Source organism: Harpia harpyja, chromosome 2 (genome assembly GCF_026419915.1).
Source record: "Harpia harpyja isolate bHarHar1 chromosome 2, bHarHar1 primary haplotype, whole genome shotgun sequence".
In the NCBI taxonomy this organism is placed as follows: Eukaryota; Metazoa; Chordata; class Aves; order Accipitriformes; family Accipitridae; genus Harpia; species Harpia harpyja.
In genome coordinates this window covers 3,052,884-3,065,034 of record NC_068941.1, presented here as the reverse complement: position 1 = coordinate 3,065,034, position 12,151 = coordinate 3,052,884, and the positions used below count along the sequence as shown (strand labels likewise).

The following is a 12,151-nucleotide window of genomic DNA, read 5'->3' as shown; positions in this document are numbered from 1 at the left end:
CGGGGTTTGGGGGGGGGGTTGGAGGGCATATCCCCGGTGAGGGGCGGCCCGGAGGGGAATAGGGCCCCCCCCGAGGGACCGGGGGTGAGGAGGGAGCGGGGGTCCGCCGGAGGCTGGGCCGCGGCGGCGTTGGCAGTAGCCCCCAAAAAGGTGCTTTCGGGGATGCCAGGCTCACCCCGTAGCCCCGGCTGAAGGCGGCAGCAGTGGGGCGAACCCCGGTCGTGAGGCGAACCCCAACTGTGAGTTGAACCCTGGTTGTGGGGCGAACGCAAGCGCTCGGCCCCGATCCCCTCCGGGCCGGCCAGCATCCCGCGATGGGACCTTTGCCCGGCACCGTGGGTGAGCCGGCAGCGGGGTTGGCGAGGGTGTTTTTGGGGAGATGCGGGTCTCGCTGCTTTTTCCCGGTGGTCCGCAGCGGTCCCGTACGAGGAAGATGGCAGGGACGTCACCTGCAATAAAAGCTGGGCTTCGCGTTCAGGCGGTGGTGCTCGCAGATGAAGTAATGCACCTAAACACCAAGTTTTTGTAACAGTTTGGGGCTTGCTTTTCAAACTTAAGTACTCTTGGTAAATATGGCGGAGGGCTCGGTTACTTTCTGCCGTTTTGCGGCCACACCAAGTTTTATCTGACCTTCTGAAATCTTTAGAGGAGTAGACTTTATCAGGCCATTTTTGAAACTTTGAATAGGCTAAGTATTTGCTTTGGGGACTTACAGCTTACCATGAGGTGGCCTGCTGATAAGAATTTTAGCTGGCCTTGTTAAGCGGGGGGGGGGGGTTGCTACAATTAAATTCATACCTGTGCCAACCCCCCTCTGTGTCGCTGTGCTGCTCAGCCAAGCACAAATGCGCTCCCCTGCAACCTAAAACCAACCTGGAGGGGAAAACGCCTCATCCTGAAGTTGCTCACGGTTATACTTCTTGTGTGTGTAGACATGGCTGATAATGAAAGTGATGATACTGTGTCTATTTTTACCCTCTGCTGTTCCTTTGAGACGTTTTTGCCCTGGTGCCTTTTTTTTTTTTCCCCTAAAAAAAAAAAACAAAAAACGTCGTTTCGAACAACAGAGTCTTCCGTGTGATACAACCCAAGGAATTCTTAGAAGCTGTATCCCAATTTGGAGGGCCAGAAAGCTCTGACGAAGGTGGAGCATGGCCTTTACAAACACAGCACTGCCAGTGATTTTATTTCTGCGTTCTCCCTATCAAAATAGGAAGCGACAGTGAAATTTGTACTGCCGGACGTCGCTCTTCCAAAACGCAGCCCGCTTTAGGTGCGGCCACGTGCTGGCGATACCTCACAAAACATAAAGGCAGGCTTTACATTTGAGGTTTACTTTGCACTGCGTGCAAGCACCGCAGCCTGACCTGACTTCCTGTACGTAGCCCTTCTTTCCACAGCCCTGCGCTTCGGACGGCTTTATTCAGTATTGAACGCAAGCAGGTTCGGAGGCACCGAAGCACTTGCCTGTAGCGTTCTTTTCCCTCATGGAGGGTGGTGGGAGTTTATTTACAGCTTGATTTTGTGATTTTTGCTCCAGAACAGATCGGCAGCGCACGCTTCTGACGTCTTGCTGCTCCGTGCTCTGGAATAACGATACACATCACCGTACACACGACCCGCAGTACCGTGTCGCTTCATCCGAATAGAACTTATGTTTGAGCGTCAACTCGGGTGTTAAATCTCCTTGCCCGCTGTCTTCAAAGATGACTGAAGATGACAAAAGCCCCGTTACAGTTTGACCGTTCAGTTTAACTGAACGGTGGGAATTTTGCAGTGCTTTGCTGTCTGCTAAACAAATCCCGTTAAACACTTTCAGTTTTGTTCTTTTCTTACTGTTAAAAGTGAGGGCAGTCTACTCTGAGTGCTAAAGCACAGCAGAATTTCATTTATTCCGTTCTATCTTTTCTTCCTACAACTGCTCTTTCTAATTTAGTTTGTGTATTTAATTGAAGGATAAAGTACAATGTAAATGGCTGATAGGTATTGCCACATTCCTGAGCTAAGTTTAGGTTTCTTCTGTCCTTGGAAGCCGAGATCCTAACGTGTCAGCAGCACAGGAGTAAGACTACCGATCATCAGACTGTTAGAAAAAAATTAGTTTGGCAGCAGCACGGAAACCACAAAACTTTGCAGATTGATTTTAGTCGCTGTTGAGTTTCCCACCAGGTCTATATGGTAAACTTCTGCTGGCACAGCTCTGTCTGCGAGCACTGTGACGAAGTGTGACCCGTGACTGACATAGCTGTGCCAGCAGAAGCCCCAGCTGTAGAAGCAGTTATCTGCAAAAGTGCACTTTTACTGATATAGCTTGTTTTCGTTTTTAAAGGGTGTTTTTCCCTGTCCTGCTAGCAGTGCTGCTGCCAGTAAAGCACCGTGCTCCCAGGGATGTAGTGCAATCAGACATTTATTTGCCTGGCTTGGAAGGGACGACTGGTCAAGGGTGTATTTTCTGTGTGTGGCTCTCCTCTTCCCATCCACAGTCCGTAGAAGCTTGGTCACGTTTGCAGTGGGAATTCTCTCGTGGAAGTAAGTGATGTTATGGCTGCTACTGGTTTTCTTTCCATCCACAGGTGTTTATAAAACTTCCATTTCATGTGATAAGCTGGGATTATTTTTTTTTTTCCACGTGGACTGTGGTTGTTTTTCATTAACAATCTTGTTTTAGTGAAAAACGAGGCAGGCTTTTGACCAAGTTTGCCAAGCACAGTAGTATTTAGCTTTCACACCAGTCTTACAAGAAATAAGCCAGAAAGCGATCCCAGGGTGTGTGTGGACTCTGGTAGTAAAATGAAAAGGCACCATTGGAGAAAAATTAATTAATTTCCACACTGGGGTAAGTCTTTACTTAATTGAAATCTAAAACACTGAGAATAAAAACTTACGTTTAGATAGATCGCAGCAGCCGCTTTTTTGTTCAGAGTCAATGTGCACAAATGGGGAGGTGTATTTCTGTTTTCTTATTAAAACCTTTCTGAGGGCATTCTGTTTTTAAGTGGTAAAATTATGCGTCAGTAACGTGCATAATTTTAGAGTAAGCTTTCTTTAACTGCAAAAAAAAAAATTACTGCTTAGATCAGCTTTAATCTGTTGGACAGTTTTGGGTTACTTGAGTTTAAAAGGGGAGATAAATAAAAATAAATGGCTTGCTTACTATTTATTGGAAAGAGCTTTTGGGATGCCAAAAGGGCACTCGAGGCACTGGATGTAACCTGGTTTGCAGAGTACCGCGAAAGCAAACGTAACGGTGGAGCTTAGCTGTTTGGGAGCATAACATGGCATTTGAGAAAACTTTAAAAAATAAGTTAAACTATGTCTTAGGCATATTTAGATTCAGGAGGATTTGCTGTGGATTTACTACTTTAAAGCATTAAATGCTAAGCCTCTTGTAATATTTTTTTTTTTTCCGAAATTCTGTGGTTCTCTTGATGATAGCCTGTAATCAAGGCTTGAGTGCTTGTTACTTGCTTTCTTCAGTTTAACAGAGCGTTTCCCCTGTCTCAAGCAGATTTGGTAGCACCGTAAAGATAGAGATAGCTCTCCTCTGCATTTGTCTACGTCCCCTGTGCACCACTGGTGGCTCAGGCTAGGGGAGCAAGCTGCCTTTACTGCTGCACTTACCTTGCTCAGGACACCCGGCTGTCGGGTCTTCCATCGCTCTGGAAAGCTGCGTAGAAATTGTGACTAAATCCAAGAGCTGCGCATTCTCCTCCATTTGTCAGGTTATCAGTTAACGTACACGTCAAAACATGCAGCAAGCTGTTTTGATGGTGCAATTGTCCCAGCTGAGCGGACTGAACTTTGCTGGTGCCGGAAGGGGAAGTGCTGCTTTGCTTCCAGCCCTGCCACACATCGGACCCTGTGCTGAGCCTCTTTCGCTCACTAACCTGACAGTAAATAAATAAAAAAAACAGGAGATGGAGGCTGCAGGGTGTTCATGTGTTTTAAAAGTGTTGATTCTTAGATCAGCAGCGACAGTACCGTGTAACGTCACCTTTTGATTAATTCTTTGGGTTTCAGTGATTTGTCTGTACAGCTTCTCCATCTCACCTGTAATGATAAAAAAAGAGACTGTCTTAGAATGTTTCTTCACTGGTATCTTTAGCTGGTGACAATGTTTCTGGAATTCTCTTGCTCTCCTTCCCCATCTTAAAAGGCTCGTGCATCTCAGGTCCATGTTGGCAAACTTCACACATGTACCGCCTGCCACAAGACACCCCCCCCCCCCCAAAAAAGATCAAACAACTCAGAGCGGACTAAGTAAACCCTGAAGTATCCCATGGAAAATAGCAAAAAGACTTTATATGCACAGGATTTACTGGATCTATTTGTGCCTCTTTCAGGAGTGCCTTGGAATAGATCTCAGAACGGGGTGCAGAGAGGACCGTGTAAGGCCTTTAGCTGAACACGCTGACTGGCTTTGTTTGAAGCTTGTTAAATTCACAGAAGGGCTACGTGATGCCTACCTGTAATGGCAAGGTACTGGACGTGACTAGGTTTCTGTTATTTGGGAGAAAACTCCTCTCAAAGTTGAAAGCAAGAGAAAAAAAATCCCCCGAAAAAACCCAACCCCAAACTGAAATTACTCTGAATAAAAGAGAGCATGGGAAGAAAATCTCTCCAGAAAAGGTGTTCTGGAACCCTGTTTAGAAGAACGACTTTTGCAGTCGCTTGCGCGTTTCCCTTCAGAGGATCAAGAAGAAACTTAACAGTGTTCAGACACTACCAGAAAGCTTTCCCTCCAGGGTTTGAGAGGTGGTCATTGAAAATATGATTAAAGGTAGGCAGAAATGGCTTATATAAGGCAGAAATGCGTTATATGATGTTCTACAAGAAACAAATTTTATCCCTTGCAAGGGGAGACATTAAACCAGCACTGATAAAAATGCTCCAAGATGAAGAAAAAGCAGCTCCAAACAGTTTTAGCTACAACTCACGTGCAGTCAGTGAACACAGAGATTTTTGAAGCCGTATGAAGTCAGCACCCAGGGCCAAGGAACAGAACCCCATTTAGCCGTTGTGTGTCAAGCATAGAAGTAATTTAACCAAAGCTTGTACCCTCATGTGTACACAAGGAACAGATAAGGTTGCGTGTGTTCGCCCTTACTTTGGCATTTCCTGATGTAAATGATTAATGGCGTTTTATGATTACACGGCATTGTAGCTGTTCATGCTTAGCATTTCGCTAAACGGGTTACTGTCTTTCACATATGATTGCACGGCATTGTAGCTATTTATGCTTAGCATTTCGCTAAACAGGTTACTGTCTTTCACATTCTGCTTGCCTGTAAAGGAGCTTTATGTTTTCTCTGAGAAAGGTATATAAAATGAGGTTAAAGGGGCTGTAGGACTCTTATCTGCAGATTTCCTAGGATATGAGGTCTGTGGTATAGGTGCATATTTTAAATAAACACCGCATGTACGTTGTCTGCAGGCAGATTTCACAGCAGCAGAGAAATTAAATACTACTTTTTGTCAAAACTAAACAGGTTGGAGAAAGTGAAACTTCCACTTTGAGCACAACAATGAGAGTAGGGCCAGAGGAGAGAGGAAGAGGAGGCGGTTTTGCTCATTACCTCACTGCCAAAAGCAAGCTGAGGCTTGCTTGTGACACTGATGGTTAAAAGTGGCGGTGTCAAAAATAGCGATCCCTGGATCAAAACAGCAGCACTGCTGCCAGGCTCCAATTCAAGCAGGTCCACTTGAGGGAATAAAGATGACAACCCTCAGGAGGGGGCATATACTTTCTGAGTCCATGGGGTGATGGATCTTCAGAAGGGTTTTCAGTTTTGGGTCTGTCCCCCCCTGCCGTTTGCGGCTTGACGATTGGTAAATCTTTGACTGTTTACAGACACAAACTGACTAATCCTTCAGAGCACCCTGCCATCATCCCCGCCAATGTGAATCATGATTATTCGTCAGCCTAAACGAAGCGTAAAGGAAAACCTATTGGGCCCTCAGCTAGGAGCAGCAGGAATTTTTATGGCTGGGAAACTACCAGAGGCAGCTCTCCTCTGAAGAGCCCGTGGGCCTTTGCCCTTCCCGAGTTATGCACCCACCTGCGATCTCCAGAGGCCTGTGTTGGAAAGGGGAACGCAAACCAAAGCTCCCGAGTAACGGTCCTTTATCCTGGCCACCAATCCTTCCACAGCTACTACTGCAAGCCAACAGCTCCCAGTGTCCTCCTTACAACCACCTGAAACTAAAAAACCCAGTTAAGCTATCTTAAATGCTTTTTAAAGGCAAAAAATATTCGTGGGCCAAGGCAACTCTGCAAGTAGCAAAAGAGGAATGTTTAACCTTGTGTTGCTGCGGAGGGAGGTTTTGTTGTCCGCTTTTGGGGTGGGCAGGGAGAAGGAAAGTCTTCTCAGGAGTAGCGAGGGGGAAAGGGAATTGCCTTCTGCTTAGCAATACACATGCCACAACTCACAGCTACAGACAGAAGGGATACGTAACCTTCACCTTGCGGGGTCCCAGTATTGAAAAGGGAGCTTTCCCCATGTAAAAAATGGCTTTGGTTTCCTTAAGACATTCTGACAGCTCCAGAAAACTGCTTTACTGACAGATCATTTTGAAAATGAGGTTTTTATGGGCTGGTAAGCAAAGTTTTGTGAATGCTAGAGATGTATGCCTTTTGGGTAAATTTGAGACCCGGAAAGCCTCTTTTGTTTTCATTTCTTTCAGTGTCCATTACCAGCTGGAACAGCCTTTTTTAGCAAGTTTCTTCTCTGAGCGAGGGACCTGAACCTCACATCGGGAGCAATAGTGCAAAGCGACCTCCTCTTCTTTTTGTCCTCTTTGCTTTGGTGTCAGGGTCCGTCCAACATATTATTTTAGTTCATTGGATTTCACAAGTACAAACATCACTACAAAAACCAGCCATGTTTGGTCAAGCTGTTAATAATAGTTGAGATTTGTAGCTTGTGCTCAAGTTTGCTGTTTACCCTTTAGGGCAGCTGAATGAATTGATGGTGTAGTTTTCCCCTCGCTTTTCAGGAATGCTTCCATCTGACTGAACATCTTTGTGCCTTCTAATCACAAATTAGTTTTGCTTTTTTTTCTTCCTAAGAAATCAATCTAAAGGCGCTCTCAGAACGTTCTGGCTTGGCTTTAAGTATGGAGAGAGAGAGGCGTGTTGAGGAAGACTTACTTCTGCAGATTTTTAGCTGGTTTTTTCCAGGCAGAACTCGCAAGAAAACTGAGAAAGGGGGAGAGCAGCAAACATACCTCGTATGCTTTGCTGGATATTACCATCCTGTGTTTTGTAAACAGTGGAGTGGAGGGGTCCTGCAGGTTTTTATGTTTTCAGCTACGTGGCCTGCAGCCATTCCTACTCCTGGTGCTTAACGCTAAGATTTCATGGCCTAAAAACGATATTTGAGAGCCTCCAGTGGAAGGGTCTTATTCAAACACTCTGGATGCATGTGTCTCTTCCATGAAAGCTAGGCAGTTTGCTCTCGGGGGGTGGCGGTGAGTGTGCACCCAAGACTTGCTTGCCATATGTAGTTGTATGAAGTCAATAAGCTTCCCAATGGCACAAGGGGCGGGGGGTGTATCTCCCTCAAGTAAATATCTTTTATCTGGAGTCAGCCTTGACATGTGGAAAATATCCTTTGCTCTTCTAGTTGCTCTTCTAGAGCTGGAGCAGAATTAAAACACTCGGGGGAAAGCATAGGGTTGTCACTCAGTCGTCTGTTGGGAGAAGTGCAGATAGGAACTGGTACCAGCGCTGTGTAACTGCCAGCGTTTCCTGGCTTTTCGGAAAGGGTTGGTTCACTCGCTTCTTGTCGGAGCACGTATCGGTATGCACTGCTCTGCTCTTGCACACATGACAGGCTGCTGCAAAACAGAGCTTCCTGCTGATGCAGGTAGGGAACTTAAAACTGATTTGCAAGGGACATAAAAGCAGAACAGTTGTCAGAAACTCTGCTCTCCAGGTAAAAGAAAACACTCTTCTTGCATTTTCTTAGACTCATGGAACTTGCAGTTCTGGGCAGGAAAAGGCCAATTGGGGCAGTGCTGAATGTAGTTTCACAAAACTGGTTACTGCTTCCTCTATACCTTAAAATTCAACTTATATTTACTCTGTTACATGAATTTACAACTGGCCCTGGAAGTGAGAGAGAGCTAGCACAGGATGAATTATCTACCCAGCAGAAATTTCCACTTGTGAACGCCTTTCCTCTAATCCCTTTTTGTTTTGGAAAGTTAGGACGGCAAAAGGAAAACGGGGCCAGGCAAACTTCTCACATACCAGAATATAGTCAGAAGTGCCAGGAAGAGTTGGGTTCAGATTATCAGATGGCCCTTGGCTTGCATTTTTTCCTCCAGCCAAATTATGTCTTACCATTGGGAGTAGTTCAAACTCTAGGCACATTTTTGTACCTGTGCAATGATCCTCTGTCTTCTCCTCCTTAGTCTGGAGCGACAGACTGTGAAGGAGTAGAGTTCATGAGATAAATTAGGAATATTTTGAGTGGATGAGAAAAGCACATATATTTATTATTTGAGACCTGTGGATAGAATAGGACATTTGGTTTTTTTACAGTACTAAGATCTCTTTGAAATGTCTTGGATTACAAAGTTATGTAGCCTTTTTGCAGATTTATGTGGCAAAGTCTGAGTGAGGCTGTGACCTTAGGATATCCGTTTCATTCTTTGATGTATTTTTTGGTGTATGGTTTGACTTGAAGACTGCACAGTGACTAGTCCTGTGATGAACTGCAAGATGTTTTTCTGCCTGCTACAGTAACCCCTAGGTGCTGCAAAACAAAGCTCCCTCTGCATGTAAAGGTGGAACCGTTCAGTTTTAAATTGATGGCCACTTATTTCATGGCAGCTGCAGGTATGGACAAAACAACCCTGGACGCGTATGTGGGGAGATGAGTACAACTCAGAAGTATTTTCTACTTGAAAAATTATGTGCTTTAAAACCTCAAGCTGTCAACAACGCTACAGCATTCCTGAATCCGTACCTGCCTCTTCCACATAGCCCCTGTGTCTGTGCTCTTGCTTTAGGCTCCATTTCTGTAAAGCAGTGGTGAGTGTGCTACCCAGCGGTGAGTGATGCTTGGTAGGGCCAAGGCTTCAGACTGTATTTCTCTTCTTTAACTTCCTTTCAGATATCATTATCTTCTTTTCAGCTTTTTACAGCATTTAGTGTCATGAGTGCTTGGACCTCCGCAGCTCTTCCAACAGTGCCCGGTGGCTTGCATAACTCTGAATCCATGGCAAAGGACCATGACCAAAACTCAGTGTGACAGGGAAGGAGGGGGGACTGCGGGGAAGCCTTTGCAAACACAAACATTAGGGAACTCTTGAATTAACTTCTCACATGATAGCATATTAAGAAATAACAGAAAGCTGACTTGTTTGAAAAACTTCAGCAAAAATTGCCAAAGGAATTGCCTGGTTAGGTAATGCACGCACTTTAGACGAAATCCCTTCAAGTGGCTGAACAGAGGAATCCACCCAAGTTCAACCTGTCTTCTAACAGAGGAACGAGCGCAATTCATGTCAGCTCAGGGTTTGTTCCCATATGGCTTGCTTCCCTCTAATAAACTAAATATTACAGTGATCGTTCTGGGCAAGAGAATTAGCCTTCTGCTAATTTTGGTTTAGAGAGCAGGATACCTGCTGCACTGGGTAGCGTGTTGACCCACTGGACAACACAGCTCTCGTGTGTCTTGTTGCGGTCAGATTTCATAGATGCTCATAGCGAATTAACCTCCAGATATCTGCATCTCAGTTTTGTTAGAGGTGAATTTCCTGGTCCCCACAGAGATTGTCTTGGGCTATTGTTGCTATAGTTTCTCGTTTTCCACCTTGCTGGAACACAACTAGAAGAGTATATGTTACTCATCAACATGTATTTTAAAACTAAATCTAGTGTTTGGAAGTTTAAGTAAGGTGTAAATGCACACAGGAAAGATTTGGATAAACAGATACAGAAGCAGCTGAACTAACTATCTTTTGCTATACAAATAATATGCTCTTCTCAGGCTACCAGGCAAGCTCTTTTACTTCTTTGATTAAAGAAATAAAGTGCATTTAAATATACCCTACTGAGAAAGGGGTTTATGCCTATAAACTGCTTTATTTTAAAGAGATTCCTTTTCTTTCTCCTCCTCTTCTGAGCATACAAGCCTAGCTACTTTAAGCGCTAGTGCAGCATCCTGTGGCCTGCTGAAACTGGGCTGTAATATAAAAATGGCTAATTTATTACGCCAGTGATTGCAAAACAGTTTCCACTATTGGTGTGTACTTTTTTCCCTCTGGCTTTTTTCTATTTTGTTTTTTTTTGGGGGGGGGGGGTATTTGTTTGTTTCTTTTAAAATCTTGAGCTTTGACTCATCCAAATCTACCTGTAGTTGAACAGGGCAGGCCTTGTAACTTTAAAGCTGTTTGAAGTAAGTTTTATGGTGGCAGATTTCCCTGTTAATTATTGCTGCAAAGAACAGATCATGAGCGATAAGCTGGCCATTATCTTTCTATCATAAAGGGAGAGTAGCTGAAGTGCTGCTGGGCTTTGCTTATTTTCTTGAAGTGTTGGCAGCCTACCACTTAAAGGGCAAGATAACATCGTAGCCACGGAAATAATCTCATTTGTTCTTCTCTCCTAGCATGAGCTTTTCTTTGAAGGATGAAAGGTTATTGATGATTCAAATTGTATTTTAAAGAAAGGAGGAAATGTTCATTGAGAAGACCACTTCCAAGTTGCTGCAGTGGTGTGCGTGAATTAATAATTCTGGTGTAGTTTTGCTCAAAAAACAGGTCGATAGCTGACTTCTCTCCAATTATTGATCCTGAGGAGTTGAATGAGACAAGGTGTTGGCTCAGGGCAACCTGAACAGGGTCTTTTTTGTTTCTAAGCAAGTGACTGAATGAGCTGAGGTGTTGGATTAGGCTTGTCTATAAAACAGTTCTTTCCCTAGAGGCTCAACGGGATGCTCGCACACCACGACACTTTAAGCTTACTCAGTTCTTGGTGTTGTGAGCTTTCTGTCTCCCCAGTCCTACCGCTGTTGAACCGGTACTAGGAAAACCTCCTGCTTTAAGTTGCAGCCACGCACAGCTGCTTTTCTTCTGTGCGCAAAGCCCAGGACAGTGTTTTGCCTTGATGCTTGCTACTGATCCGACGCTGGCTGCTTTCTTCCCCAGACTCCTAGTGACTTCAGTTTCTAATCCTTTAAGCCACTCTGTCCTGTATCTCATTAAAAGACCGGCACTCTCCAGGGGATGGGGTAGCATTGCAAATGGGTCATTTCTTTGAACTAGCTTGGAATACTTGTGTAAATAAATGTGCTATTTAAACCATCCCTCTGGGGGCTTCTGATTAGGTTTATTTACAGGTTGACTGTTGAAAGTCTTCTTGCCCTATAATAGATCCCTTGTACGCATTTCTGTTAAGCAGAGCTTTGCTTTTGAGGAGCTACCTGCCCTGTGTTGGCTTGTAAACTAGCCCCTAAGAGCTCTTCTGAAAGCAGTAAGTATAAAAGGCATCTGCAAAGGCAGGTATTCCTCTCTGACTTGATGCAGATATTCAAGAGTTGTCATGTACGCAATAAGAGGTAACAGACTACTTCAAACAGAGCAAAAACTGTTCTTTCGGAGTAAGGACTAAAATGTTAATTAAGTACAGAAATTAAAAATAACTGTGTAATGCTACATAGTATTTCCGTGCAGTAAGTAGTTCAGCTGTTCTTGTAAGTGGGGGTGTGACACAGAGGAAGAGGAAGGGTGGAAACCTGCATATTCTTGCATTACCTGCGATTTAAGAAAAAACTCTATACTTCATTTAGAGGAGATGAGGGAACAGGGGAAATAATTAGTGGGTGTATGTCAGTAGGACAAATTAGCATTTCCATCAAGCAGGTGCCAGTTGGCTCTAGAATTAATCTAATACAGCTCATTCCCTCCCTTCCCACTCCTCCCCTTGGCTTTTGCTGGTTTTTTTTTTTGTTTTTTTGGTTTTTTTTTTTTCCACCTGGGTTTGCTTCTATGACTTTTCTATGCTTCTCTGGGTTTTTACAGTCTTTGTTGAAGTGGTAACATGAAGGCCCCTGGATCCCACTGCCACTGAATTTACTATCAGGCGCAGGTTCTTGGTTACCTCTTGTGTTTCACTATTCCCACCCCTAACTTGAATTTC

General features: G+C 44.4%; 1 protein-coding gene and 1 long non-coding RNA gene across 4 annotated transcripts in view; one reads left to right on the top strand and one right to left on the bottom strand.

The window, feature by feature from the left end:
• Positions 1-12,151, top strand: part of CNOT6L (CCR4-NOT transcription complex subunit 6 like) — a 38,021-nt gene that overhangs the window by 324 nt on the left and 25,546 nt on the right. Inside the window, exons 2-3 of one of the 3 annotated variants that reach the window (XM_052812834.1) lie at positions 1,541-2,529; positions 4,344-4,780. The exons of 1 other annotated variant lie outside the window; for it this stretch is intronic. The gene's annotated coding sequence lies outside the window, so the exon portion shown is untranslated. The remainder of the gene's footprint in view (positions 1-1,540; positions 2,530-4,343; positions 4,781-12,151) is intronic. One more of the 3 variants, XM_052812826.1, reaches the window with a different exon arrangement.
• LOC128153457 (uncharacterized) lies at positions 2,703-3,695 on the bottom strand. The gene is made up of 3 exons (XR_008238964.1): positions 3,622-3,695; positions 2,886-3,049; positions 2,703-2,779 (listed from the first exon to the last, which is right to left on the bottom strand). It is a non-coding gene; the product is annotated as an uncharacterized LOC128153457 (long non-coding RNA).